General features: G+C 45.5%; 1 pseudogene; it reads left to right on the top strand.

Moving 5' to 3' along the window:
• Window positions 1-14,282: 14,282 nt before the first annotated feature.
• Window positions 14,283-27,555, top strand: LOC128944336 (kinetochore protein NDC80 homolog; annotated as a pseudogene).
• Window positions 27,556-27,678: the final 123 nt, after the last annotated feature.

The following is a 27,678-nucleotide window of genomic DNA, read 5'->3' on the forward strand; positions in this document are numbered from 1 at the left end:
AGACACAGGATTTTAGCCTCCAAAGGCCTCTGTGGTTTGACTCCCTCATCTGTGTGTCACAGGGCCCAGAAGATCAGCTCTCTGCTGCAGGGAGCTGGCAATTGATCTATTTAGCACTTTCCTGGCAGTGCAAGAGGTAAGAATGGGAGAGGTGGACAGCAAAGTCCAGCTTCATCATTTCTGGTAAGATCAGATGAAAATACTGAGGAGTTATTTTAACGTGAGAATAGGGAATAGTTTTAATATTCAATATGATTAATTGAATGCAGCGTCAGTGGGAGCCAGCACTGGCTGCAGCCCCAGCGGGCCCCCCAGGACAAGGCCCAGCAATTAGGAGGCCGATGAAAGCTCTGGGCAGCAGCAGAACCCTCAGCAGAGTTCTTTGGACAATCAAGGACTGGCCACACCTACCCTGCAGCCTCACTGGCAATGTTTCCTGTGTACAGTAGACTTTCAAAAGAAGCTGTTTGAGGGAAGGGTGAACTAAACACTGCAGGACTTGGAGACTTGGAGCTTTTCCAAGGCATCTCTCCTGCAGCTTGCCACAAACCCAGTCAAAGATATGGAGCAGAGACCCCCAGTAGTGCCCAAGATGGCCTGGGTGGAGGAGGAGGAAGAAGGCCATGGAGCTGCCCCATCACAGGAGACCGAGGAGGTAGTGCCGTTCCATCCATCGCAGGAGGGTGAGTGGCAGAGCCTGACTGTAGGACTGGTGCCTGCAGCCAGCTTGGACCCCATGCCATGCCATGCCATGCCATGCCATGCCATGCCATGCCATGCCATCCCCTGGGGAAGTGCCCAAGGACAGGACGGAAGAGGGGCCGGGCAGACACCCCACAGCGGCCTCGCTCCATCCCCTGGGGCATCCCGGGGCTCTCCCTGCCTGGGGAGCACAGGGCTGGGCCGTGTTCTCCGGCCTCTCCCGCAGCCCCTCAGCTCTGGCTGCGCTCGCTCTTTGCCAGATGCAGCCCTGGAGCGCACACAGGAGCAGGAGTCCAGCCGTGGCCGCTTCTGCAGCACAGCGCAGGTACCTGCAGCCACCCCCACCGGGGCTGGGCCTGCTGTCCCTGCTCAGCCCAGCCCCGTGTGTGCAGCACTCCCTGCAACATCCCCGGCTTCCTGCCCTTCTCCTACAGTCTGTCTGCAAATTCATCAATAGAATGCAGGAGGAAGAGACCATCGCCATGGGCACTGGGCTCAGACCATACTCTCCCAGCTTCCAAACCAAGCCCAGCGCTGCCCTCCTGTGTATGCTTGTAGAGGAAAATTTTTACTATCCAAACCAAGTAAGCAGCCTGAGGCCAGGGTTTGATCCTCCCAGGAATTCCTTGGCCTCCCAAGCCAAGCAATGCTGGCTGCTGTCAGCCTTTGCGGCCACATGGCAGAGCGCTGGGAAGGGAAGCGCTCCTCTGGGGAAGCTGGGAACATTGCTCCCTCTGGCAGCTTTCCAAGTCTCCTGGTGCATTATCCAGGTGCCCGCCATGGTGAGGTTCATCCACCAGTGGCTCATGGCCAATGATTGTGCTGAGCACAGGCTGGACAAGGCCCTGCTGGATCTCACCGAAGCACAGCCAAATGACGCAGTCATGACGCTCCTGCGTGTGGCCCCGTCCTGTGACAGGTATGGGGCCCACCTGCCCACAGGGCTCAGGCCTCCCCAGCCCATCACCCTGTACAGCCTGGCCCAGGTGTCTGAGCAGCAGAGACTTCCAGGGCCCTCTGGCTGCTCCTTTGGCCAGCCCCTGCATGTCAGCCCCCGAGCCTGCTGCCGTGCTCCCTCCCTGCCCCTCAGGGCTCTGTCCCCACAGGGCTGGGCTGTCTGGCTGCTGCTGGCCAGGGCCAGTGGGCAGAGGCAGAACTGGCAGCCAGCTCAGCTCCCCCCAGGGCTGTGTCTGAGACCCCCCTGAGACAGAGTTCTGACCCCACAGAGCTGCCATGGCCATGTGGAAGGCCATCATGGGCTCAGCCAGGACTGCAGAGCCAGTGCAGCTGATACTCCTGGATGTGCTGGGGAGCTGGCCAGAGCACAGCACGTGCACCTCCGATGGGGACGAAACGGCTGTCTTTGGCCTGGCTGTGAGTTTCTGACAATGGCCTTTGCAGGCCCCAAGGCTGCCTCTCCAGCAGCTCTCCATCCTCCTTCCCCCACTGCATCTCCCTGCCTCAGGCGCTGGCCTGAAACCTGGCCCAGGGGCAGCTTCAGCCCCACCAGGCCCCGTGCTCCCCCTGCCAAGGTCTCTCGGGGCCTCTCCCTGCTAAGCTTGGGCCCTGCCACACACACACCTCGGCACTGAGCGCTGTCTCGGGGGGCTTTGTCCTTTGCAGGCAACTGTGGTGATGTGGAAGATCCTCCAGGTGCCCCGTCTGCCACGGATACTGAAGGTGTATTTCCCCTGCCTCTTTGTGCATCTCCTCTTCCAAGTGTTCTTCAGCACTCTGGATATGCAGAGGAGGTCGATACATTCTGGAAGGGATGCCAGGAAGAGCACGGCCTTGCCACCAGCCCCAACAGGTGCTCCATCCCACTCCTCCTGTCCCTGCCACGTGGCCTGCCAAGGAGCCAGTGCTGCCAGTGTGACCTGGGCTTTGCTCTGCACACAGGTTTGCAGTGCAGACCCTGAAGTCCCTGCTCTGCCTTCTCCGCTGTGAGGATGTGGTGGTGGCAATGGAGCGCAGGTGTGCCTGGGACACGCTGCTCTCTCTTGACACCCACCACTATGCCGTGGGTTTGCTGGCCAGGTGAGATCCCCTTCTCCCCACTGCCTCTGACATTTGTGCTCTGTGCCCAGGTGTCCCACAAAGTCCCCGTGGCCATGGGCCAGAGGGCCTTGTCACTGAGGGACGGCCAAGCAGGCTGGAAAAGGCTGGGACAGGAGGGTGCCCATGAGCAACCAACTCCCAAATGGCCCAGGCCCCCTTGCTGGAAGGGTGCTGGGGAAAGATGAGAACTGGGTGAGTCATGCCTGGGAGAGGTTTGCTCCACTGCATCAGGCTCTTGTTTCCCTTTTCCCCTCTTCAGAGAAACTCGCCGCTTAGCCATCCACTTTTGTTTGGCGGTTGCATTCTACCTGCTCGCCATGCTCGGTGAAGAGATGCCATACTGGGATTTCCCTGCCCTGGCATTCCTTGTGGAGGTGAGCCTCAAGGCCAGCGCTGCCTGGCTGAGCTGCCTCCCAGCCCTCTGCCCACTCGTAGACACAGCTGCCAGGACAGTGCCCGTGCCCTGTGCTGCTGCCTGGGCCCGGCCCTGTGTGGCTCCGGGCTCCTGCCGGCCAGCTCCCTGTCACTGCCCTGTGCCTTTCAGGTCCTCGAGTGCCTGGACTTGAGGGAATGCAGTGACAGTGTTCTGGAGATCCTGGCACAGAACCTGCGGAGTGAGCACATGGCCAGGCGCTACTTGGCACTCAGAGGCCTCGTAGTGCTGGGCAAGAATCCCTTGATGGTGAGAAGGGGGCAGTGGCTGAAGCCCTGCAGGTAGCGTGGGGCGGGGCAACGCAGTCGCTTGGCCTTGCCTGGCCTTCGGGCGCTGGGGCAGCTGCTCCCAGCTCTCCTGCCTCCCGCTTCAGCCGCCTCAGTGCTTCGGGACAGGCCTTTGGCCTCTGGGCCCTGCGGCAGCAGGGTGGCCTTTCACAAACTTGTGTTCCACACAGGCTGAAAAAATGTGGAGCCTGACTGGAAGTCTTGTGGAGCTCCTGCAGGAAAATGATAGCGACATGATCGGGATGACCATTCTTCTTTTAAGATATTTGCTCCTGGATGATGGTGCCCTAATACCCATCCCCATTTCCCTGCAGCTGGCTGAGGCGCTCCTGCCACTCTTTGACAGCGTAAGGCTCTGTGCCCACAGCCACAGCCACTGGCTGCTGCCCGGACCCTTGGTGCCCTGTGGAAATGCAGGCCTGTGCCCTGGGGGGCCTGAAGCGGTTGATGCTGAGGTCTTTTGCCCTTCCTTTCATACAGGATGATAGCTAGGTGCAGCTGAGCTCCATGTGTGTCTTTCAAGAGACGCTGGACTCATTAACCAAAGGTGGAAGAAAGGCCCTGAAGTCCCACGTGCGCCAGAGCCTGGTCCCACTCTACTTCCACTGCCATGATGAAAATCAGATTGTTGTTGAGGTGAGGACTTGTGGCCGGCTGCTGTCCCCCTGGGAAGGGGCTGGGCTGTCTCCTGCCCTGGCACCTTGCGGGCTGCAGCCTCCTGCAGGCTGTGGCACTGGCCTGTGGGGCCATCTGTGCCTCTCTGCTGCTCTCCCGGCCTCCTGTGTAGTACTGCATTCTGCAGCCAGATTCCTGAAGAGAAGGAATCTCGAACAAACGCTACAGGTGGATCACACATGGAGGTTCGGCGAGAGCCTGGTAAGAGCAGCCAAGAATCCTCAGCCTGGAGAAGGGCCCTGAGGGCGGTGCTCAGTGTGCGGGGCTGGCAGCTGTGCCCCTGCCCGCTGCTGCAGCCAGAGGCCGCGCGGGCTCTGCTCCAGGCTCCCCTGGCCCCAAGCCGGGTGCCCATGGAGCCCCGGCCCGGCGGGGCTGCGGGGCGGGCCGGCACCGCGGCTCCCCGGGCAGCAGCCGGCCTTCTGCCCCTCCCCTCGGGAGCCCGGCGCCAGCGCCTGCTGGCCGCGCCTCAGGGCTGTGCGGGCAGGGGAGGCCGGCGCTGGGCGCAGGCAGCGCCCGGCCCAGGGGCTGAGCCCGCACCAACCCTTCCCTCCTGCCGCTCTCTGCAGCTGGCAGAGGACAGGAGCCGAGCGGCCGAGCACCTGCGCCGGGCCCTGCGCTACGTGGAGAGCCCACACGAGCCCCAGCGAGAGGCGGCCATCAGGTTCATGGGTGAGTTCCGAGCTCGGGCCCCTCCCCTCCCCGGCCCGCCGCAGCTCGGCCCCAGCCCCGCCTGCTGCCCCGGCAGCGCCAGCCGTGCCCTGGGGCGCCGTGGAGCCCCGCCTGGCCTGGGCGTTGCTGCTGCCGCCCTCTGGCAGCCGTGCCCTGGGGCGGCAGCGTGCGGCAAGGGCCGGGCTGAGCCCTGCCGGGCCAGCAGCCCGTGTGGCCACAGCGCCGGCAGCGCCGCTGGCAGGGAGCTGTGCCGCTGGGGCCGTGACAGGCTCTGTGTCCACAGGCATGGCCGGGCGGCGCCTGAGGGGGCAGCAGCAAGAGCTGCAGCTGATCTGCACTGGTGAGTGAGGGCAGCGGGCTGACAGCGCAGGCTGCCGGGGGGAGAGCCGCAAGCCCTGCCCCGGCTGCGGAGGGCTCTGCTCCCGTGGGCAGAGCACACGGAGCTTTCAGGGCCCCGTGGGCCATTCGTGGCCAGCAGCTTCGGGCTGATCCCCTTGCTCCCTGCTGATCCCCTTGCTCCCTGCTCCCTCCTGGCCATGGCAAGAGCCGGCTGGGATGGCCCTTGCAGGGGGCTCTCCTCGGGTCCCCGCCGATCCGGGATCTGACCGTGATTCTGTTCCTCTCTCTTGCAGCCCTTGAAGAAAGGGCAGATGACATCAGCCTTTCTGTCAGAAGGCTCACTCTTCAAACTTTACACATTCTCAGGGCAGAAGCTACAATTCGAGATTCCATCTTGGAGGACCTGGAAGATCGGCTCCGCAGGGCGTGGAAGAAAAGGCTTCCTGTCTCAGGGCTTGGCCACCTCTGCTGCTGGAGCTCCATGGAGAGATTATCCCAGAGGCTCTGTCTGCTGGGCCCTGAGCCAGCAGGGATTTTCCTTGTGTTCAAGACTGTTCTTTTCTTCTTTTTGTTTTCCTTTATTATGTAAATATGGAATGTGCTACAATAAACAGACTCCCAGGATCTTTCTTTTCCTGCCCAGGATCAGTAGGGCATAGGGGAGGAGGGGGAAAAAGGTGCTTGTGCTCAGCCAGCTGCCCAGGCGTGCAGCGGGCAAGGGGCAACGGCCAGAAGCCCCTTGGCCTTTGGTGGTTCTGCTGAAGCCTTTGTGCTGCCCACAGAGCGGCTGGGCAGGGGCCGGGGCTGCAGGGATCCCTGCCAGAGCGGTGCCTGGAGATGGCCACAAGCCCTGTGCCAGGCGGGAAGCGCAATCTGTGTCCTCCTGCCCGGGTGCTGCTGGCTGCCTCGCTGAGGGCTCCCAGGTGCCTCTGGATGTTGCTGCTCTGGAGCTGCGGTGGGGCTGCGGCGCTGCTGCCGGGCAGCTTGGCCGGGCTGGGGCAGCCCCTGAGGGGCTGGGGCGCTGGCAAGCCCTGAGCAATGGGCTGGCAGAGGCCACAAGCAGCCCCCCGGCAGCCGCCTTGTTCCTACCAGAGTTGACTTGCAAGAGGGATCCCGGGCACTGTGGAACTAACAGCATCAGTGTTGTGGGAAACCCAAATGCAGGGAAATCGCAGACCTTTGGTCTTGTCAGCAAAGCTTAGAATTAAGCACAGGATTTGATCTGAGACCTTGGAAAGGGCTTCCAAACTTAGGTGCTAGAAGCGAGAATGAGGATTTCTAGTTTCTAGCAGAGACAAGGGGAGGAATGTTGAAGTGGAGGAAAGTTTAGAGTTTTAGAGTCCAAGATCTAGAAAAAATAAAAGTAGTTACAATGGAAAACAAGAAGCTTAGGATGCAGTGCTGTAGGTTTGTGTGTCATAACATGATTGACTAAGAAAGCTTACACTGTAGCATGAGTCCATAAGACAAAATATTGAAGGATTAGCTCCAAACCCCAAATATCCTTGTTGGCCGTGTCTTCTTGGCCAAGAAATCCTTCAAAGCTCTTGTAACTACAAGCCTTGCGGCCTTGTGAGCCATGCGGTGGAGATGTGAGCCAAACTCACCCTTCCTGTCTGTGTAGAAGTGAAGAAAATGCAATGGCATCATGTAAAATACTCAGAGGTCCGCTCTCTAGCTCGTTCCAAACTCCTTCAACTCCCGCAGAGTGGGATTTAGCTACAAAGAGATGACAGGGACCCTTAGTGCTGCCTCTTTGACTCCAGAGCAGTTGCTTTAGAGTCTTTCACAAAAGCCTGTGTAGTTATGTGCCAGAAATGGATCATTGGAAGAAACTTTCCCAAGTGACTTGCATGGAGGCTTGTTGGAAGGGTATTTGAGGAGAAAGGCTCCCAGCAGAGGTCTGGGCTTTGGCCTAGCTGTGTCCCCTGCTGACTGTGAAGCGTGCCATCAGCTGCAGGGCTTTCTGGGCTAAAAAGGTCATCCAGTCACTTGGACTTGCTCTTTATGGCCTCTGAAAGCTGGACCCAATTTTGGGGCAAATTTGGAGACCACATCTATGGGTGGATGGAGCGCCTAGGATTTTCCCAGTTGCTGGGAATGGTTCTCCAGGTCCCTGGAGTATCCATCCCATCTGGTTTTGCTTGTCCTGGTTCCCTGGCAGCTGGGGCCCTGGGCAGAGCCCTGAGAGCCTCTGAGCTAGAAGGGGGCTCTGATGGGAAGGCTGCCAAAGCTTCCGGGAAGGCTACCAGAGCTTCTGGGCTGGTTGCCAAGGCTTCTGGGAAAGCTGCCAAAACTTCTGGACAACCTGCCCTAGCCTCTTCTTATCAGGCCCCTAAGCCTCCTTATCTCACACCTGTGCAGCAGCTCGCGATGGTGCCTGTATATACTACACCGCTACGCCAGTTAGCTAAATGTCTTTAGCGGAGAGAGAAACCCAGCCATCCGCCCCCCCGCTTCCCTCCTCTCTGGTCCAGCCATCCGCCCCCCCGCTTCCCTCTGAGCGGCTTGAACAATCTGCAAGGCCGTATCCTCCGTTACTTGACAGTGACAGCAACAGCGAGTCAAGTGATGAGTCGCCCGCAGTTACACCTGAGTTGGGGCAAGGAGCTCTGGTCCCTTCATCTCCTAAGAGCTCTAGCCTTACTGCCCCATGGACTTTGCCTCCATGTCAAGTAACTGTGCTTCCTCAACACCCTCAGGAGTTCTGGGAATTTGTTAGGAGGAAAGCAGTTGAAGAAAATAATTGGGACATAATAGAAAGGTTAGGTGCTCCAAGAGTACCTCAGGAGAGCAGTGCCAATGCAAATGTTGCTTGTGATAACCCTATGGCTTTTCCAGTTTTCAATAATATTCAAGAGAAACCATTGTTTACCATATTAGTGAAGTTATGGAAATGTCAAGGTGTGAGTCAAGGATTTGATTACTGGTGTATGGTCTGGTCCAGTAGAATTGATAACCTGATAACCTGATAACCTGACAACCTATGCTTGTGTTTTGACAGATAATGGTCCTCGATGGGTTCCTGCTCGCTGTGTCAAACCTTACTTAGACCGTGCGGGAAAGGACAGGATCGATGGTTCCGCAGCTGAGGCAGAACGTGCGGATGACACTGGCTAAGACCATATATCAGTAATTAAAGATGGATGAAGGACAGGAACGATTGCATTGAGAGTGGGAATTCTGTTGATGGTTGTGATTGTGATTTTGTGTGTCCCCTCTCTGCTTGGGTTTTTGCAAAGGGGCCTGCAAAAATCCATAGCAGCTGTATTTGCAGTTCAAAAACAAAAAAAAAGGGGGAATTGTGGAAGAGGCTAGCAGCGAGCCTGTTGGCTAAAGGAGCGAGAAGCAAGAAGAAGAAGCTGAACCAAGGAGATCAAGGAAGGAAAGATGGGAGCCTTCTGCGACTGGAGGGGAAACGACTGGAAAGTGTATCAGCCATTTTCACTAATAAAGTGTTGCCAACTGTTGCCAACGGTTGCTAACGGTTGCAAACAGTCCTAACCGGAGATCACCCCACAGACGACACTGAGTAAGGTCTGTATGTTTTAATTTTCTAAACAGTTCAAGTGAAAGTCCATTTTGATTAATAATTTAGAGACAACCGAGACTGAGACTGAGTGTGCTTGTGGTCTCTGCTTTAATGTCGTGACCGCCTCGACTGCGACACCTGGTGACTATCAAGTGCCAATCTTGCATTATTTGTTCTTGGGACTGCCTCTCTTATCCCTCTTACAATTAGTGTCCTATATTGTCTCATGCTCGCTCTTCCCTCTTCCTGGTTTGGATCCCAATTAGGTGGGTTAACAGGCATTTTATCTTCTCCTCTAGGACCTCCTCTATTTTCTCTTTCCCAAATCCTCATACCCGCAGTACGAATCATTTGTATTTCTTCAGAAGAGAACAGTATTTCTAGGATAGAATTTAATTCCTCCCACGTAAAGATGTTAGGCCCTAAAAATTGGTCTAATTGTTGGGAGATGCCTATTGGGTCTTCTAATAAAGTCTTAATTTCTTTCTTAAAATTTCTAACTTCAGAGGCGGTTAATGGGGCATTCACAAAACCAATACCACCTCTGCCCCCCCCATAGGCACTTCTCTCAGAGGAAGCAACTTTTCAGTTCTCCCACATTCACCTTGAATTTTCTTTGCTTGGAATCTTGTATTATACTGATGGCTTGCTACAAGCTCATCTGGTTCAATTAATTTCTTTTCCTCTATATCTTTACAACAACAGCCCTTTTTCACTCCCTGACCTTTTGTTTGCAAACTTTCCTCCTGCTTGTGACTCTCAGTATGTTGGGGTACAGGGGATAAATAAAAAGGAATGTTTTGTGATGTTCCAGGAATAAGAATAGGGGAAGAGGTACTTTGGGTTATGGGCTGAAATATGGGGGAAAAATAAAAAGGAGTATTTTGGAAAGTTTTGGGAGCCAAGATTGGGGTATGGACACTCTGAGTGGTACTAGAGACCAGTGTCTGGGTACTTGAGGAACCAGAGGGACTCTGCAAAACTGAAGGAGTACTAGAATGGGCAGGTTCTGGTATATTTGGGAAAGGAGATGATACAGAAGAGGGGATGCTGGGAGCAGGACAACTTGAATTAGAAGGTTGAGGTGATTTTAAAACTCCTGTGGAAGCAGATACTGAAATTGCATCCACCTCGTGAGATGGTACTGAGGGGTACAAGGTTGGAGGGGGAGGAGGAAGGTGGTCTATAGGAGGAGTCGGTTGAGGAGGTAACAGGAGGTCATCTAAGGGATCAGGAGGGGGAGGCGGAGGAAGATGGTCTAAAGGATCCCACCTTCGTTCTGGTAGCCCAGTTTCTTCTTTTTCTTTTTCTCTGGATATTTTATATAATTTTATTTCCTCTTCCTGTTTGTCCCTTTCTAACCAACATTTAGCATATCTAATCTCTTCGTCACAAGGTTCTATTCTGGTATTGACATATCTAATTAATGCTATACATAGCCATCTTTCTTTTGTCCCGTACCAGGGCCAATAAATAGGTCCTTCAGCAATACTCTCTTTAGGCCATATTTCTGTACAGTATCTTATAATTTTTCTCTTATCTAGATCCTTCATTCCCTCATTAGTATCCCAATTTATTAAAAGTTCACCTAAAGGACTACTAGGAGGTATTTTCTTAAAAACATCCTTCCCTTTTCTCTTCATGCTGACACTTTTCCCAGCACACTGTCCCATCTTTAACTAGCAATTGGTATCCAAATCTAATTTTTTTTTTTTTCCAATAAGGGATATGTATTAGTTACAAATGAGGAAGTTGCAGAGGAATGGGCGGGCTCAGAACAAGAAGCTCAGGAGCTGATGTACAGCAGACGTGCTGTAAGCAGTACTTGTGTACTCGTGGTAGTGTGGCCTTTTTCCCAGTGGACTGAAATGAAAAATTTCTCAAGCTCTTTTGCTTTTGGGACCCGTAGGTCTGAAATGACCAAATATAACGAAAGACAAAACAGTAGGTTTGGAAGAAACAATAACACTTTTTATCAATAAAATGGTTGATTTAAAGGGCTGTGGCTGCTCTTATATATTTGTGGAGTCAAACATAATTTTTTTTCTTTCTTCTTTTTTTTGGGTTTTTTTTTTTTTTTGGTCCAATGTACAGGTCTACTTGTTTATTCTGAGCCTTTGGAAAATCATTGTGGCATTTAGAAAAGAAAATACCCTTAGGTCCTGTGTTGCAGACATTTTTCACAGAAATCCTTTCTTTCAGATTTCTGCATTTTCTGGGAAGCAAGGGCCCCAGAAAGAGAATGTAAACGGTTATTATCAGCTGCTGTGGAATGCAACAGGGGATGCACCTTGATTGGCTCATGTTTCTATGTTTATAATTAAAGGCCAATCACAGGAGCAAACACAGGGACAGAGTCCCTGGACACAACTTTGTTCTAGATTCTTTCTTTTCTATTCTTAGCTTAGCAGCATCTGCAAACCTCTCTCTTTATTCTATTAGTATAGTTATAATGTATTATATATCATATATCAATAAATCCAGCCTTATGATCAACAAACAAGATTCTGCCGTCTCTCTCACCACCAGCGACCCCACACAGGCGCTGTAATATCTGGTGACCCCTCGTGTCAGAGCAAAAATTAATTTGATAAGACCAGAGGAGCAAAATTGCTGCACTGGGTAAAAATCCTGTATGTGTAGCATGCGATGGTTGCTTTGAAGTGACCACAGAAGTGGATTCAAGCCAGGAGCTGAACTGAAGATCCTGATTTGGACAGAGTTCACAGCCAAGGCTGACCACAAAGAGAACCTTCTTCTGGAAAACCTTCAGGAAAGATGATGGAAAAGAGCAGCAGACCTGTGGAGCTGGCCAGAGCAAGCTGGACTCTTTCAAAAGGTACTGTGGGCTTTTCTATCCCTGATAAACCAGCCCTTCGTAGTCTGTGGCTGTTTGTATGGCAGACACATGCCTTGCCAGAAGAGATTCAGTTCTCCCCTTCAGAGGAAAAACTTATTGCCCTTTGGAAACATTGGTGCAAAGACGGATTTTTTTTGGAAACTACAGATCTCTATAAATTCTTTAGAGGGGCAAAGCTTTTTGGGTTCTTTACCGATATCCTGTATGCTTTAGATGTTTTTGTCTGGGAGTGCATGGACTCCATTTTCCAGTTCGTCTGGAGTCAGGGACGTGTCCTGCCTTCTATCTACCCAGCATTTATAAAGCTTTTCCCAGTCCTGAAATGCAGAGTAGCTTGTTTTCAATGGATTTCTAACTGTTATGGGTAAGCACCGTTCCCCCCCCCCCCTGCTTCGCGGCGGGGGGGGCTGAAACTTCGCTGGGCGAAGAAGTTTTTTTTACTCTTTCTCCGGAGCATGCTCAGATGGAGTTTTCTCCTTCCCCCCCTTCTCTCTCTCCGGGGGGATGGGAGTGGCCGCTCAAGCCAGCGCCGGCCTCTCAGACTCCGCCTTCAGCCATGGGGGCGGCACCGGTCTCTGAGTTTTCCTCCACGCCCCTGCCAGCTCCGCCTCTCCAGGAGATCCCGTCTCCGCCTCTCCAGGCTGTCCCGCCCGCGGCTTCACCGGCCTCCCCGCCCCCTGAGCTGTTGCTAGGCAACGACGAGGATGCGTCTCCGGCTTCCGGCTCAGCGTCGGAGAAGGCAGAAGAGACAGCACTTCCTGTGCTTGAGCTGTTGCTAAGCAACAGCGATGCTCCGCCGCTTCTCCCGGCTCCGCTGCTGCCTGTGCCGTGCCTGCCGCCGCTTTCAGAGCCAAGGGGCGCAGCAACTGCGTGTTCCCGCGCATCCCCGCCGCCTCAAGGCGAGACAGTTCCTGTTCAGGATGGGGCTGAAAACGGCGCTGAACCCGCGGGACCCTCCGAGCAGCCCGCGGCTGATCGCACTCTCAGCGCGGTTCCCTCCCCAGTTCCGGCCCCCCCCTCGCCGCTCGGACTGGCCGCTCCAGCGGCTCTGGCGTTGTCGGAGGCTCTGTCCTCCGTGTCGGCGTCAGAGACTGCCATGGCACCGGCGGCTGGTTCGAGCCCGGACCGTCCCGGACCGGCTGCCCCCGCAGCTGCCCCGGCCGGGGGTCTCTCCTTCGGTGAAGCGGGGGCTGCCCGCCAGCTGACTCTGGGGGCAATCCGGCTGCCTGTTTTTAAGATCAGCGTTCTCCGTGGTTTGGGGGGTGGTGTTTCGGTTGCTGTCCCATGGAGGCTGCCGCCTCTCTTGTTCCCTAGTGGCATGGGGGGGCAGGTGCACCCCGAGAGTTCTGCCTTTGGTCCCCAGCCCAGAGGGGGTGGGGGTGATTCCACGGGGCGGATGAGAGACAAACCCGATGCATTGCAGAGGGAAAGGGCACAGCTGGAGGAGACCATAGCTGGTTTGCTGTGGGAAACAAACATCTCCAGACCCCAGATGGGATTTCTGGGGAAGGCTTCTATTTCCCTGCTGCTGGCATGCCTCAGTGGTTTTGGGGAAAGGAAGCATCTCACTGCCCGTGCTGCCCTTGTACTGGCAGCAGGGTTCAGGCCTGCGGGAATGCAGAGCCTCTGTCATGGGTTTGGCCTGGGCCGTTGGGCTCAGGAGGTTGCTGGGCCAGTGCCAGCATTTGGCCTCCTGGTGTTTCTGGGGTCCCCCTTTGTGGGCCAGTTTTGGGGTTCCTGGTCCAGCATGGGCCAGGGGCCCCAGGGCCTTTCCTTCTCTGGCACTGCTCTGCTCGGCTGCTGCTCTTTTGCTTCTCGATCAAAAAAAAAAAAAAAAAAACCACAAAAAACCCCAAAAACAATAACAACAACAAAAAAATTTAAAATTAAATAAAAAAGATTGAAAATAGCAGGCAGCAGCTCTGAAGCACTGAAGCATTGAAGGGCCAGAAAAGGACATTCCAAAGTTGTTCAAATTGTTTGAAATTGTTGTAAGACTGTCAGTGGTTTTTTGATAACTATTGATGGGATTCTTTTTGCAGCAGGTTTGTTTTCAGGACCAAAAAGGACTTTCAGATGTCCGAAAGAAACAACTTCAGCCGATGGACTGTTCCTGAAACTCAGCTGCATGGACTTGAATTCTCTTTGCATTGTTTTTTGCATTTTCTTAGATTGTAGGATTGTTTTAGTGACTTGTTAGTATTGTATATTTTACAGGTGAAGAAATTTCCTGTTCATTCCACATCAGCATTTTCTTTTAATTTATACAATTTAGAAAGGTGAGATGTTGCAGACATTTTTCACAGAAATCCTTTCTTTCAGATTTCTGCATTTTCTGGGAAGCAAGGGCCCCAGAAAGAGAATGTAAACAGTTATTATCAGCTGCTGTGGAATGCAACAGGGGATGCACCTTGATTGGCTCATGTTTCTATGTTTATAATTAAAGGCCAATCACAGGAGCAAACACAAGGACAGAGTCCCTGGACACAACTTTGTTTTAGATTCTTTTCTATTCTTAGCTTAGAAGGATCTGTAAACCTGTCTCTTTATTCTATTAGTATAGTTATAATCTATTATATATCATATACAAATAAATCCAGCCTTATGATCAACAAACAAGATTCTGCCGTCTCTCTCACCACCAGCGACCCCACACAGGTGGTGTAATAGGCCTGGATTTTCTGATACTGCTGGAATACTGAGGGATTGTGGTTTACAGCAGTCACAATGAGCCGAAGCTCGAGAATTGCTGGAAGCAGCAGTCGACAATCTAAGATGGCACCGAGAGTGCAGGACACCAACAAGATGGATCTTCAGACACCTCAGCTGTAAGTCTGGCTGGTCATGTTGCTAAAAATAAGTATATAAAACTAATTCTGAAGAGATTTATCATAGCGTGTTTGAGTGTGAGTAGCAACTGAGGGGAAAAAAACAAGACAGTGAGAAGAAGGCTCCCTACAGCCAAGGGTGTTTGCACATGTGCTCCAGTTTTGCAAAAATACTTCCTTTCTGTGTACTTGTGTCATGTTTCAAATTGTAACACTTTGTTACCTGTTTCTGAGGAGATAGCTGGATGCATCAGTTAACCTTTCTAAGATGTTGGGGGATGAAGGCGCTTAGGAATATATGACTGTTTGTATCACTCTTGTATGAGCTATGTATGGTCTATGCTGGGGTCTATTCCTATGTCTATTCCTTTTAAATATTCCTTAAATATTTTAGATTCTATTTACAGTCTTGTACTATAAGAGCTACTTACTATAGCTCTTGTATGAATTGGTAGTAGTAGTCACTTGAATCTTTTTCTGCTCCTCAGGAAGGACAGAAGTACCTTTGGGAAGCTGAGCATGAACAAACCTACATCTGTAGCTTCAGAAGGAAAAGCCAGCTGTTTGGGGAACAGGAATGGATAGCTTTTGTTGTCTGCACTGTACATTAAAACAAAAATGGTCCTCTAATTTTGGTATTTTTCTTTCTTGACAGATTTTCACTATAGGGAATGATGGATCTGAGGCAAGCAGACCTTCAGGTCTGCCTTCCTCCAGTCCTTGGTCGCTAAACAATAATGCTGTGGAGCAGGAATTGCTTTGGGAGCTTTTTTTTTTTTTCTTTTGGGAATGATGTGCACTGCACTTTAAGAGTATCTCAATACATTTTCTTGTTTAAGGAAGAAAGACATCTGAAGTATACTCTGCATTAGTTTCCTCTCTCTAAGATACAAACTTTCCAAAACTCTATAATCTTTCTACTTAGCTCATGACTTTGTGTTATGGGTATCTTCTTGATAGTACCCCATTGTTGCAGGGGTTATCCCTTTTAAATATTCCTTAAATATTTTTAGAGTTTATTTACAGTCACCAACATTATTTTTTTTCATCTTTGGGGTATTTTTCTGCTCTCTAAAAGTTTATTTATTTCAATAAAATGAAGAAAGTATTCATCTAGGATGCAGTAATCTTTGTTGTACTTATGGCATTGTGACTTCCAGGTTGATGATGTTTTTCCAATGACCTTAAACAAAGAGAAAACTTCAAGTATCACTTTGTATAACAAATGGAAAGAAAACATAAAGCTAGCAGTTGTGCCTTAAACATGAAGAGAGTTCTTCTTTCTATGTATTGTCACAAGACCCGTATTCATTGTCTGTCCCTAGAGCGAGCGGGGCTGGAGGGTCAAGCAGCAGCCTGTACGGTGTGTTTAGGACAAAAAAGATAAAGGATCCCAGGCCCCTTCATGACAAGACATTCATCCAACAATGTATCCAAAAGCTTTATGAGGTAACATATGAACTTGTTCTGCATGTATGTTATGAGGTGTAAAATGTGCTAGGCAAAGTGGTTATTTCCCTTGGTTTCAACTATAAACTTTATTTAGTGACTGGTATTCCGTGTTTCTTTTGCACAGTTCCTTGTTGAGAATGCTTATGCCCACGATGTTTCCGTGAAATCACTACAAGCTCCATCAGTTAAGGACTTTTTAAAGATCTTCACCTTTATCTACAAATTCCTCTGCCCTTCTTATGAACTGCCTGACTCAAAATTTGAAGAGGAAATTCCCAAAATTTTCAAAGCCCTTGGGTAAGATGATTATTGTTAGTCTCCTGGGCTGAATAGATATGCTATGGCTAGAAATTTAAAAGCTAAGAATTCTGCATTGATAGTTGGGGGGAATGGATAGGTTTATTTATTCAGATGAGACTCTAAAAGTACAATGTTGTGATTGTTTTGTTTCACTTTTGTTGAACTCTAGGTTTACTCTCTGATTTTCAGCATCTGCTATACATTTTATATTTGAATTTACAGAACTATAAGCTCTGGGAATCTTGCTTTGTCATGTAAAATTTAATTGATTATTTGTATAGAACTTTGGAGGACAAGGCACAATTTTCTTTTACAGGCCTTTCTGTTCATTTTGTTAGAATCTAAGAACTAAAATTTCCAGAATTTTGGATCAAGACAATTTAATTTTAGTTTAAACAAATTTAATTTAGTTTAAAATATGTTTTCCTGCAATTTTTCTCATTCTGCCTTCAAAGCAGAATGTGGAAATAACAAAATTACTGTTGAGGGGAGAAAAACACTAAGTAGCTGAGTGGTTTATTGCTGAATTTGTTCAGTGTTTGAAATCATTAATGCCCCAACATTGTCTTGGAAAGAAAATCCTCTGCCTCTTGATAACAGTGAATTTTCAGTCTCATTTAAAAAAAAAAACAGGGACTGTATACCCATGATGGTGTCAGAGTGCCAGGGCTCCTTAAATGTAGGTGCAAATCTTTTTTGCACACTTCTCAGCATTTTAATAAAGTTTTGTTTTAATCTATAACATTTGAAACTGCTGATATAGCTTAAAATGTTGAAAAGGATTCCACTCTGCTGCACCAAGGGTGTAATTCTGGATAAAATGACTAATTCTGACAAGTCACTTGAAGTTTTGGGAGCTCAAGGAGCATCTGGATGACACTCTGGATCATATGGTTTAGTTGTAGGCAGTCCTATGAGGAGCAGGGAGTTGGATTTGTAGATCCTTACAGGTCCCTTTCAGGCCATGTTATTCTATGAGTTGCAAAATGAGAAACCCATGATAATTGAATAGAATCGTACTGTAAGAACTCAACTAATTTCCTTTGAAGTACAGTAGAATTGAGTTTGCTCTTCCTTCTGTGCTTTCATCTACATAGAAAAACATGCTGCTTTGTTTTCAAAATGTGCTGGTTTGTTTTCATCACTGTCTGCCACAGCTATTAAAAGTGTATCTTCTTTGGCCGTACAGGTACCCCTTTGCTCTGTCAAAAAACTCCATGTACGCGGTGGGAGCACCAGGAACCTGGCCTCAGATTGTGGCAGCTTTGATTTGGTTAATTGATTGTGTCAAGGTAATGTTTGTCTTAAGATAAATATTTTCACTTTCCAGGCTGGAATGTTAGTTTCAATACAGATTCAGTACATATTTTCTACAAATCTTTGTTTAACATATATGTAAACATATATGTTCTTAGCTGTCATCTGGGAGCTGACCCTTGGCCTAATGTTTTGGTAACTTTTAAAGTGAGCTTTTCATGTTATATTATGATAGGGTTTTTTCTTTACATGTATGCACTGGATAAATTAATGTATAAAAGGAGGTGGCAAAATGCTGATCTGTACATACAATAAACGTGAGAAGTTAATGAGTATAATCACTGAATGGAACGTGTATCTCCAGCGCAAATGTTGTGACATCTGCCATTCTCCCCTAAATTTGAAATCTAAGGATGGAATTTTCAATTGAAATGATTCAAATGTTCTGTGATTCTGATACAGAGTGGCAAGTTTTCGGTTTGAGTGGGGTGTTTTTTATTTAATCTTGGTTTTGTTTGGTTTGTTTGGGTTTTTTAGTAGTCCTAACAGTTGTTGCTGCCAACTCAGGACTGAGCAAAATTTGGCATCTGTGACAGAAGTTGACCACTGCTGAATTGAGTGCCCAGGAAAACCCTGTCCTTTTCTGCTCAAAAGACACGAGAGAATTTGGCAGTGTTGACTGTCTAGCTCATGCCTCTTTACCTGTGTGTTTAGTCAGCTCAACACAGGTTCATTCCAACCTGCCTGCTGAAATCCTAATCCAGTGTTACTCTGCTTCTTTTCACGAAAACCAGCATGGAAACTAATGGATGTCTTCATGTTTGCTCTTTGTTGTGTGCACCTCTGCTTTTCAGCTGTACAATGCGATCAGGGAAAATGCACCATCGTTCGATGACACACAGAGCTGGGGAGGAGAGACAGATGATGGAATTGTACATAAAAAGGTACCATAAAAAGGAAATTAGTATCAGAATTGCTTAACTGGATTTTGCCATGTGCTGTAACAACACAATTTAATTACAGTTTAGATTGCTGGGTCATGTATTTATGGAATCTGTTCCCTTTTATATTCACAATGCTTTCTAGGAGGTAGACTAGCATTGTATAAAAAACCTGATCAACTATTTCCTGAGCAGGTATGATGATCAGTCTATTGGTGTAGACTGGGTATTAAACAAAATATTCTCTTTATTTTATATTCACCTTATTCTACAAGTATATACTGTTCTCCTTTGTAGAGAAAGGGCATCATTATGCTGTTTATTTTTTTAGAGTTTCCGATATATTTTCCTTTAGCACTCAAGACTTCTGAGGTTAACTGCAGTGCAGTATAAAGACAGTGACTTAATTCTAAATATAGTGACTTGTGCCAATATCTACTCAGTTTACTATGTAAAAATTGGTTTTAAAGTTTTATTTCTGAGCCACAAAATAGGGTGGCAGTATAATTTGAGCTCTTAATCCAACAGCTTGCTTTCTTTTTAATTTATCATGGATTATTAGAACTACTCAGATTTAACTCAGTGTTAAATCACAGCAGGTGTTTGGAGAGGGTTGCATTATAAGCTAAAACATTTAATTAGAAATTGCAAAAATAAAGTAAAATCATAATTTTGGACTAAGGTTACAACATGATGGTTGGCAACTAACAATGCTTTTAAACGAAATACGTTCTTCTACATTGGCACTTCTGCATATATATATATAGATACAAAATTCACAATACTGGTGTAATTGCTTCTGAAGCATCTGCGACTTAGTGTCCAGCAAATTCTTTTTGGGTAACCTTTCTTTAATTCTAGATAAGAGTACTTTGAGACCTGCAGATCTGAATTTTAATGGTCATATTTATAGAAAAGGTCTGTTAAACAGACCTGCAGTTTCCATAAACTAGCCTGAGAGAATCATTTGCATCAAGATGAAAAATTCTTAAATATTCCATCTACAATATTTGTTAAATATCTTTTTAAGAAATACAGGATTTCCAGACCTTTCTTAGTGTGAATTATAGTTGTCTCCTTCTGCCTGAATATATAATCTGTTGACATTCTATGTTCAAAGGGAGGAAAAAAAATTAATTTTACAAAAGTACAATCGAAGCATTAAGGATATTTTTGATGTCTGTTTAATTCCACTGATTGAGTAGCTTTAGACTATCCAGATATTTTACAGGTCTTGGAATTGTTGAAATGAAAGATTTTTAAATTGCTTTCAGCTTTTCATGGACTACTGTGTGAAGTGCTATGAGCTTTCCATGAAAGGGAGAGATACCTTTGAAGAGTTGGATGCTGAAGTGCAGTCAAAATTAAGTAAGTTTTTAAATTCTAAGTATTCAATTGTGTTACTGGTTTCCTTTCTCCTAGCATCAGTTTGTTCAGTTTATGAGTGAAAGTGATCTAAGGGAGTCTGAAACACCTAAGTATGTTTCAGTTACTTCAACTTAATGCTCTCTTTTTTAAGTGTATTTTGAGCAGTACAGATGGGTAGGTCATGATCTGCTATCAGCTGTAGCTGTGTCACCTGATTTTTTAATGTCTTTGTCACAGAAAACCAGTATACAATTCTTCAGATGTGAACTCCATCTATGCAGATGGCTCTTGTTTCTGTCTGGAAAAGCTAACAATTAAAAAAAAGAAAAATATTTTCAGAGGATGCACAGCTGACAAGAAAGTTCAGCTTTTGAAGATCTGAAAGCAGTCTGCAAGAGTTCCAAACTCTATTGTGAGGGTTCTGTATGTGATTCAGCATGCACCTGTGTTTGTCTTCAGGGAGGTAGAAAATTATTGGGTTTTTTTGACTCGCTCATTTCACCACCTGCAGAAATACAAACACAATGTGAGAAAAGGAAGAAAAACATGTCTTACTTTCTTTGCTCTCCTATGAAAAGCCAGACTAAGGGCCCTTTGTTTGCAAACTGGGGCCATCAATTGGAGAGGAAACAAGATACCACACTGTTACTGGATATTGGGAAAAAATAATCATCCCATTTTTTGGCAAAGCCAAATTAAGTTGGGGAAAAGATGCCTCAAGAAGCAAGGCAGTATATGGATAAGAAAGAGGTTGTTAAGTAAGTTTGATTTGTTCTAGCTTCACAAGGTAGTCCTGACTTGTACACTCTCCTGTGGTGTGGGCTGCATGAGAGTTTGGAAACCCTTACCTCTTGGGAGTGACTTTGGCATGAGAACTCTTTCTGACATGAGGACCGAGAAACCCATTTCTCTTCTTGTTTCTTCTGGGGTTTTTGCCTGGTTACATTTTAATGAAAGGTTTTTCTGGTAAGTTTCTTGGTTGTTTTTAGTTATTTTTTAGTGAAAAATAATTATCTAGATAATGGGTATTTACTGTGCTGAAGCTCAAGTTCAGATACTCAAAATAGGTGGTGATATTGAGATAAATTTGTAACTCGAGTCTCTCTTCTGCTCTCCCACAGAGGATTTATTTAATGTAGATCCATCCCAGATGGAAAGTTTAGAAGCTGAGAACAAAAGACTTCAAGAAGAGATTGCAAGACTAGAAAAAGAAAAGGAAAGTGAGCAGGTTAGTAAATTGTGTCTGTTTTTATGGTGGAGTTGAATTTTATAATATCGACCATTTCTGAATGAAGATACTTATGATACATAACAAATGGAAAAATTTCAGTGCTTTGAGATTTTAATTAGGCCAGATTTTTACAGACTCTATACTATTAGAGAACAAGGCTTTTTTCTGTGGAATCTTCAGTAACTATTTGTTTGATAATGTGCAGGTATTTACAGGTAATAAGGTCCTATATTGACTGAAATATCAATAAAATACTTGAACCAAATTTTTTAATATAAATTTCAACATTATTTTTTTCAAGTGTGTTGGTATTCAAATATGAGGCATGGGATTCAGTGGTAACAAATATATTTTATGGAAAATACTTTGCTTGAAAAGCTGGATTCTGCTTTTAATACATCCTGAGTTTAAAAATGGGTTAGTGGCTGTGCAGGTGGCAAATTGAAATTCCTGCCAACTGTGCAAAATGTGCTGAGTTTATTCCTGGTTTTCCATGCCCCTGTTTCATCTGCCCTCCATGTATTATTAGAGTTAAGTTGTGGACTACCTGTAGTAAGAATTGTCTAAAGCACTGTCTGATGCAAATGAGAGACATAATGCTGAAATGCAAGAATCTTTTCAGCCTTCTTTGCTTTTATTTTAAAGGTGTCCTGACTGGACTTAGCTGTCACAGAGATAAAAAATTATTAAAGTTCTTTATTCTATATTTGTGCTGTTGATGTTGATCAATTACTCTACTGTCTTATCTGGAAAGTGAAGTCATTATTTTATATTTATCTAAGAGTGGTTGTTCTTTTCACCCATTTCCTAGGATCGTATAGCAACGCTACGAAATGTGAAATCGTCCCTTGAAGCAGACGTCCAGAACTACCAGGCTTATTTCGCTAAAATGAAATCTCATATATCCATCCTTGATCAAGAACTGGAAAGTGTTAATGATGAAGTTGAGGCAGCAGGTAAGGAGGACTTGATCACAGTCAGGACAGTGAAGCTAGAAATAGTCTTCAAATAATTGTAGTTCTTAGCTTGAGAGCAGAGCAAGGTACCTGGAGTAGCATGATGCTACAAATAAACTTTCCAGAATGGATTGCTAATAAAATTTTTTTTGTCTGATAGCTCTCTGTACACTGGAGTAATGAAATGGTAATGTTATGTAATAACTGTGTCATTTACTCATACAATACAGAGGTGAGGTTTATGTATATAGGCTGGTATTTTATGTCCATTTCACAAATGTTTTATGTACTTAGAGGCAGAAGTAGAAGCCACGAAGCGGGAGAATGCCCGGCTCCGGCACATCTTAGATAACCAGAAGTACTCAGCTGCAGACATTGAGAGAATAAATCACGAGAGAAATAAGCTGCAGCGAACCATTAACAAGCTGCATAAGGAGCTGCAAGAAGAACGAGAACTGATGTGGAATGAAGAGATAAAATATGCTAAGAAGAGACACGCGGTATGTGAAAACCCCACAACACTCAGAGGTGGCTGCCAGTTTTCATCATGCAAGCTTAAAATTGGATTCTTGATAATTTCTTTCCTAAATAATCGAACACCACCATACGTGTTTCTAACCAGGCAAAACTGACAAGAATGGCCTCTGTTTACAGTATCTCTGAAAAATGTTGCACTTTTTTCCCTTTTTCTGTTTTGCACTGAGTGGAAATGTACTTTTTTCCTGCATCGTAAGAGATGTGTCTAGAATATGAAGCATGGTAAGCTGTCACTGCTGTAGCATTTAGAGCTTTGATAACATTAGCATGCCATTGCTTTGATAACACAAGAAATTACAGGCTAATGTTAATATTTCAGAGCAAGGAAGTAAGGCAAAACTAGTGAATTTGAATCAATAGTTTTGCATGCATTTAGGGCCTGATTAGTTCTTTGTGTAGCAGTTGTAACATATTTCAAGGGCCAAGTTCAATCCCTTCAAACAGAGTGAAAAGATATAGTCCTGGAAGTGATGGGATTTAAAAGCTTCTGCTTTGCCAATTGGAGCACTAAAGAAAAAATTTCAAATATGTTTGGTTGGGTCACCCTTTATCAAGCACTTTTATCAACTTAAATCCTCAGGTGCAAGTATGAAGCATATAAAACTGGAAAAAAAAACCCTGGGGTCTTTAATGTTTGCATTTAATAGCACTCATTAATTAGAAATTAAAGCATTTAATAAGCTTTGTTTAAAGGCATGCTCAAGTTAGTTTGTTGTTAGGATGTGTGGCTGTGTAGCATTTCCTGTCAAAACTAATGAGAGAAGGCATATTGACCTTATAACTGATCATTTGTTTAGTATTATTTTCCAGCACATTTTTAGTTCCCAATCAGCTAATTCTCAAAAACTTGAGGCAGAAAAAATTATGGCAGATGAATACGGAAAACCACAGGTGAAAGCATTCAGTGTTCTCAGCCATAGACACTAAGAAACCTCAGTGTGCAAACTCTGAACGAACCATAAAACAGTACCTAATGCAGCAAACTGCTGTGCTGGCATTGCATGCAGCTCTTGAATACTGTGGGGTAGCAAGGAATTATGGCTACAGAGAGCAACTCAGGAACTTGTTTAAAGTACTATATGAATACTTCTTGCACATCTTTTCACTTGTATCTCTTCTATGATTTGTGCCCTTTTCTCCTCTGAGCAGATTGAAGAGCCACTGGCAGAGTATCATAAACTGGCTCGAAAGCTGAAATTAATTCCAGTAAGTGCTGAGAATTCCAAAGGCCACGACTTTACCATTTACGTTAATCCTGATTTAGGACCAAATTTCCTTGTCAAATACAGAACTCAGATCATGGTAAGTAGAATCAACACTGAAGGCTTTAGATAGCACTCACAAAAAAAAAGTGTTTCTTTGGGAATGCTGGGAAGGTCTCTCAATCTCACAATGAAATGTCATTGAAAAGCTTGTGTGATGAGTCACCATAATGACATTGCAGTATATGAAAGAGATTTGGTATGGGAGAATACAGTAGCCTAAAAAAAATAAAAGGGAAAGATGTACTGGGGTGCATCTTGGTTCAGATTAGCAAATTGCATTTGTTCAATCTTCTTGTATACGTATTACAGGCTCCCCTCATGGAGATCATCAACGAGACTGAGGAAGAAATTAGTAAAGCCACTCAACGGAAAAATTCTCTGGAAGACACTTTGGAACAGGTGAGTTAGTTAAAGAAGATTAACGCTAAGATACCAACCCTAAAACCTTATCTGCCTCTTTCATTCAACTTTTTGCATAGTTAAAGTGTGATGTGTTGGGTTGGTTTCTTGAATTACTTGGGGTTTTTCTGAGGACAAGTAGAGGGGGAGAAACTGTGAGAAAACGGCTTTTATTGTAATGGAACCTAAAAGTTTTTCTAAGAACTGAGGTCTTTGTTGGTTGAAATATCGTGTATTCCCTGAATTAAAGTTTATGTAGCTTACATATACTTGACCATAACCATTGGAAGTATTTGTTTCTAATAAGTTGCCCGTTCCAGTTGATTGTGTGGCTTACCATCACCGACAAATTGTCATCGGGAAGATTTTTAGTACTATTGGATTTGGGACAGATTGAAAGAAGGAGAATTTTATTTCCTCGTTCGTCTACCTGAGCATGGTGTTCTGCGGTATGGAATGTCCTCTTGGCCAGCTGGCCTCGCTATGCACCTTCCCAGTCTCCTGCCTGTCCCTGCCCTGCTCAGTGAGGGGCCCTGGGAAGCACAGAAAGCCTTGGACTGCTGTGCTAGCGCTATTCAGCAGTAGCCAAAACTTGGTGTGTTACCAACACTGTTTTAGCCCCTCATCCAAAACAAAGCATAACATAGGCTGCTATGAGGAAGGATAATGCCATCCCAGCCTAGCCTAGTTTAATGGTTTAACCTGTTTAACCAGGTGTGGTTTGTGATGGCATGGATTTATATGTTGGAATTCTTTTTGAACCATACTTCCTTGGTTATGTTTTCATCCTAGGTGAATGTAATGCTAGAGGACAAGAAACGCAGTGTGAAAATGCTGACAGAAGAAGCTGAAGAGCTGGATGATCTTTACCAGCAGAAGCTTAAGGTAGAACTTCTTACACCTTGATGACAACTTATCCTTAATGATAGCCTTATCCTTAATTTTTGTATTTATCGATAAATTTTTGGGTTGCATTTTTGTTTGGGCTTCTGCCTTTGCCTTCTTCCTTCCCTCTTAGAGGATTTTTTCATTCTTTTCAGAAAAGTGATTTGACTGCCACCTTAACTGAATCAATTTTCACTTTCTTGTAAGAGAATCTGGCATCCTACTGTAGCAGATCCTGTAAATCATAAATTCCTGCATCCAGTAATAAAAGCAGCAACAATCATCTGACCTCAGGATGTCTCCGGGCATGTGCTTGAAGGAAATTTTAGGATCAACAGAACCTGTCTTGTCTAATCGATTTGTATATAATAAATACATTTTTACAGTTTTTAGTAAACATGTTCAATCAGCTTCTGTAAAAACTAAGGAGAACATTGACCAAAAGCATGTGAAATTGTTTTAATGATCTCAAACTGTTACTTCCTTTAGCTTCCTTTGCCAGCACAGGAGCAGTCCCTATTATTTTCCCCACTTGCAGTTCAGCAACAAAACATAACCCTCTCTGTTAACAACTGAGTGGCTATTTTGGTAGCTCCCAACTTCTCTGACAACACTGCTTTAGCGGGGCCGTGGTGCCCTGCAGAAAAATGTTCTTTGAACTACACCAATATTTACCATATGTGCTCCTGTAAATCCAAACTCCTGTGCTACAGCCATGAAACAGGGCTATTTCGCTGCTAATACCTGCTGAGGCAGGTGTATATATAGGTTTATAAAGGCAATTAATTTAGTTTCTATTTTTCAAAACCACATGACATTTACCTTTTGATCTGTGCTCTTGCATATACTTTTCTCTAAAGTTAAGCTCATAAAATACACACTTGCCACCAGACGCTTAGTCATTTAATTCCTCTTCTAATATTTAAAATGCTGTTTGTAAGTCTTAAGTATTAAAATTATTTTTGAAGGATGATGTTTCAGTAATCTACCAAAAATTGCATGTTGAGTTGACGTCAGAATTTTGTTTGGTTTTGTGGACTGTATAGCATCAACAGTGTCATTCTCCTAGAAGAGATGATTATTTGGAATTATACTCTCTTTCAGACAAAAAAGAAAAGCTATTTTCTTACTCAGATGTGGTTGTATTTTTTAACCTAGAAACAGTTGTTCATAATGTGCCATTTCTAAGCTATTTAGACTATCTAAACAACACTTTGTGAGCTTTAACTCGGAAGGGAAAGTAGCTGCAACACAGGCCTTTAAATGTGGTTAAAGGAATAAAGAGATGGTTAGGCTTATTCTGGGATGGGGATGATACAGAAACTTTAGGTTTGGGAGGGATATCCTTGGGGCTTTTTTCAGTTCTGAACTTGGAACTATTTGCGTGAATTTTGAATTAAAGTATTAGGATATAATCAGGTAACAGAAAGAAAAAAGATCCGAATTATACTTGAGAGAGGCCATTTTTTTTTCTTCTCCTTCCTTATGACAACAGGAGATAGAAGAAGAAGACAAGAAATATGCAAATGAACGGGAATTGATTAAGAAGCATAAACAGTTACTTGAGAGTGGTGTCTGTGATGGGCTCAGTAAAGCTACAGCTGAATTGCATGATATCGAAAGAGAGTAAGGCTCCTAACTTCCATGTCTGCCTTGTTTGTTTTGGTTTTTAAGGATAAAGATATTTTCTGGAATGTAACATACAGTTGTTTCAGCAGGTATCCATCTCAGTGTGTTAATTTCACAAGTTAACAACTGAAAGATGTTTCTCCTCAACAGTATTTTGCTAAAATGTTTGTCTGCTGTATCAGAACTCCTGTTTTCCGCGTAAGGGTTTTTCTTTAAGTTGAGCATTAATATATTGTAACTCGGTTCAAATTAATACTAATGGAAAAAAAAGTATGGCTAAACGTGATGATAAATCAGACTTGAAGTGATTGTTTTAGATGTCAGGAATTCTCCAATTATGGACATGACCTTCTGAGTATCTTTACCTTTTAGATATCAAGTCGTTTTGCAAGAAACAACAGAAGAGAAGAGAAAAATTGATGCTAACTTGAGTCGTCTTGTAGAAACAGTTGCTACTCATACGGAATCTATAGTGGTAAGCTAAAATTTGATATTCAGAATTAAATCTCTCTAGAGACATTTTGCAGTTAAACACTTGGAAATTAGAGCTTACTCTTTCTAAGGAAGGATCAGTTATTTAGCTGCTACTAAGCCTGCGGATTCTAGTTAAATTTTCTGACAAAACCTTTGGTGTAAATAATCAGAATTGGTTGTTAAGTGTCAGCAGTAACATCCTGTCAGGTTAAACCTGCTTCTGAGAGGCGTCTTTCAGGAAGGTGTTTAACTGAAATCAGTTAACCTGTGCAATGACTGCTTAAAATGCTTTAGCAGAATCAGTAAAATACAGGCCATGACAGAGCTAATAAAGCTCTCTGCACCTCTTTTCTAGAAATACCTTGAAGAACAGAATGCAAGAATAGAAAGAGACGATGAAGAATTCATGCCTGAAGGTCTATTGTCAAACCTGACCAGCATCCTAGACACTTATAAAAAGAAGGCTGAAAGTGCCTAATGACTTGAAAGGTGAAGATAAAAATGTTGCATTTCTGAAGCTCTAGTAGGGGGCGTTCTAAAGGGATGGGTACTTACCTGTGTTTAGCACTGAAACTGATTTTAAGTGGAAGAAAGTAATTCT

Source organism: Melozone crissalis, unplaced genomic scaffold, assembly GCF_028551555.1.
Source record: "Melozone crissalis strain CALT ecotype California unplaced genomic scaffold, PUWL_Pcris_2 ptg000058l_1, whole genome shotgun sequence".
Taxonomy (NCBI): domain Eukaryota; kingdom Metazoa; phylum Chordata; class Aves; order Passeriformes; family Passerellidae; genus Melozone; species Melozone crissalis.